The sequence below is a fragment of the Solanum tuberosum genome, unplaced genomic scaffold (genome assembly GCF_000226075.1).
Source record: "Solanum tuberosum cultivar DM 1-3 516 R44 unplaced genomic scaffold, SolTub_3.0 scf00611, whole genome shotgun sequence".
Lineage (NCBI taxonomy): Eukaryota > Viridiplantae > Streptophyta > Magnoliopsida > Solanales > Solanaceae > Solanum > Solanum tuberosum.
This window is the reverse complement of record NW_006239526.1, coordinates 154,225-157,431: the sequence shown is the minus strand read 5'-3', so window position 1 is coordinate 157,431 and position 3,207 is coordinate 154,225.

Below are 3,207 nucleotides of genomic sequence, written 5' to 3'. Positions count from 1 at the left end.
ACACATACAATATCTTCACCTCGAACATTATTTATCTTTTTTTTTTTTACAAAATTTAACATGATAAATCCTCTTTTCTTTTTTGACAACATATAAATTTATAAGTCATGTTTTCTTAATCCATATACAATTTTATCGAATCATATTTTTTTAAAAAAAAATTAAAATTTAAAATCATGATCACAGATTATATGCATGTATTGATTTGAAATCATGATTTTATATCGAACTATAGAAGCTAAATGAATGAAAACTGATAAAAGTTATTGTACATCTGAATTCGATAATAACTTACAAAATTATTGGCGACAATAAGTAGTTTTTTTCGTAGAAAAGGATATATATTATATATATAGTTAAACATTCATTATTATATTTTTCCGATTACTATCAATGATTACAGATAAATTATCACAACAGATTAACTTATTATATAGACTAGAATGTTTGCTTGCAAGTGTTACGAATGGACAATAAATTTATTTCCATTTTGGTTAGCCCACAAATGATAGGATAGGGACTTCACATTCAGAATAGTCAAATGTCAATATTCAATAATAGTAATTATTTCGTCCTTTTGGGAACACTCGATAAAATAATATTAATTGTTACCAAGTTTGGTTAGGCCATAGATTATTTTTATGTATAACTTACATAAATCTCATAGTGTAAGACCTCAATTACATCTTATTTCTACTCTTTTTTATTTTATAAAAATCCCTTAAAATATCAGTCATCCCGATACATAAGTTTCATCCGAATACATTAACTGTGATACATTATAAAACTTGATTGTTGCGCTTAATATGGAATATTAGCGTAAAATTGATTTTCTCCCCCAAATCACGCATAAGTCATAACTGATTTTCTTTCCCACAAATCACATAAAACTGATTGATTTCAAACCATTCCAATCTGTAACAGCTTCACAAAGTTCGAAAAATCAAATTTTCATCTTCTCTGTCAATTCGAAATCTTGAATCTCAAATCAACCATTGTAGATGATTGGACAAACGATTCAGGATTTCGAATCATCAATTCGAAATCTGTTGTGGACATTGTGATCTTTATTGTGTTTTGATGTGAATACATAGAAGGTAACTAATCTACATATGTTTGTTTGTTTGGCACTGAGTTCCAAAAGAATATTTGCTGGGAATTTCTTGTGGCTGGCCCTAAGGCATTGCAGCAAGACAAGTTGGGCTTAGATTAATTACTAAAATTGACATGCAAATTACTGTAAATAAATGGAGTATAAGCGCCACCAGTATAGGAGATGGAAGGTTCGCAAGCTTTGGGTTGTCATGTGAATTAATGTGTAAAGATGGTTGTTGATTACTTAGGAGTTAGGACTTCTGACTTCTGTCTTGTATTTTGTTATGATAAAAAAAGGCAAGAGATTAGTTGTTCTGTATTGTAAATTATTATTTCTCAAATTTTGATAAATAAATTCGTCATACATTGCTATTTCTAGTGGTATTTCGTGAGTTGGTTATTGATAAATTGGTATATATGTCACGACCCAAAAATGGACGTGATGGCACTCGTCTTATCCCACCGAGACAAGTCAGCCTAAAACTCAACCATTATAATAAAATGCGGAAATTTTTATAATCAACTCAAAATACCTCCAAAATCTAGTTGTCACGTGTACAAGCCTCTAATGTGTTATAACAAAATTGAAAGAAAATACAAGTTTCAAATGACATTGTTTCTAGAATAGAACAAGATCATAATTAAGGAGAAAGAAGGTCCGCTGAAATGACAAGCAGCTACCTCACAAACCTCCACAAGAAGCCTCAGACAAGGAGAAGAGAAAATATCACAAAGGTCCTGGATCGTAACCTACAAAAGAAATGTAGTAGCAAGGGGTGAGTACCAAACCACACAGTACTCAGCAAGTAAACCTCTAAACACAAGCTAAGGGGATAGAATACAGGTACTCCTTACACCCCAACCGAACCTCCACAACTACAACCTGCATAAAACCAACCCAACCTAACAGTTCACAATTTACTAGCACATATCTCAACAACAACATTCTAACAATCACCTGTTCTCAACAACAAGCTAAATGTTCATCAATTACAACCTCCACAACTACCAGCTCAACCTAACCATTCATAATTCACATAGCACACAACTCAACAACAACACTCTAACAATCACATATCCTCAACAACAAGCTCAATATTCATCAATCAAAGTTCCACAGAAAGACACTCACAAGATCAGCAAAACACAATATCAAGTTCACTAATGATAAATATGTGCAATGCAATGTCAAGAATAGTGATGCATGTCTGACCTAGTGATACACACCCGTTGTCTCTTTGTCCGGGACCCATGAGGGACATATCTGTCCATGCATCCATCGAGACGCGCGATACGACCCTCGATAATAGTAACCATCGTGGCGCGCGATACGTCCCTCGAAATATAATATCCATCGCGGCGCACGATACGTCCCTCGAAATGGTACATCCTCTTTAATTTCTTATTCCTTCTCAATTGCCATAACACTTGTCACAACCATGTCTCAGAACAATGCAAATGACATATTTACACAAATAATGAGGAGATGACCATTTCATAACATTGCACAATTCACAACAACACAATCATGATACAATATCAACAATGATTCAACAAGTCTTTCAAACCATTCTCAACACATCACACACAAACAATTAATCACATTGCATTTTATTACCCTTTTTCCATCATTAGAATTAAGCAATATGGATAAGTCAACCCAACACCAACTCTCATTACCCCCAAACACATATTACAAGGAAATGCACGAATTCCATACACTTAACAAGGGTTTAGAAATTCACTTGCCTCAAATAGTCGAACAATCACCCCGGGACTTGAGTCTTCCCCTTTCGTTAAAATTCCAACTCAAAACAATCTATTCAAATAATTTATCATAATAAGATTCAAAATTAACAACACACATATTACTATGGGTCTAATCTAAACCCGAAAACTCATTCAAATTTATGATTAAGTTCCTAATCTTGATGCTAATTAATATATCAACTCTCATATTTTCCAAGATGGATACAACCCACTAAAATAGTAACAATTATGCAGAAATTACACCCACACGCCTTTTTATCACTTTAATTTTCCCAATGATTAACTACAATAATTGTCCAATTATTATCCCAAAATGACCATTGACGGCATATCAATATTCCA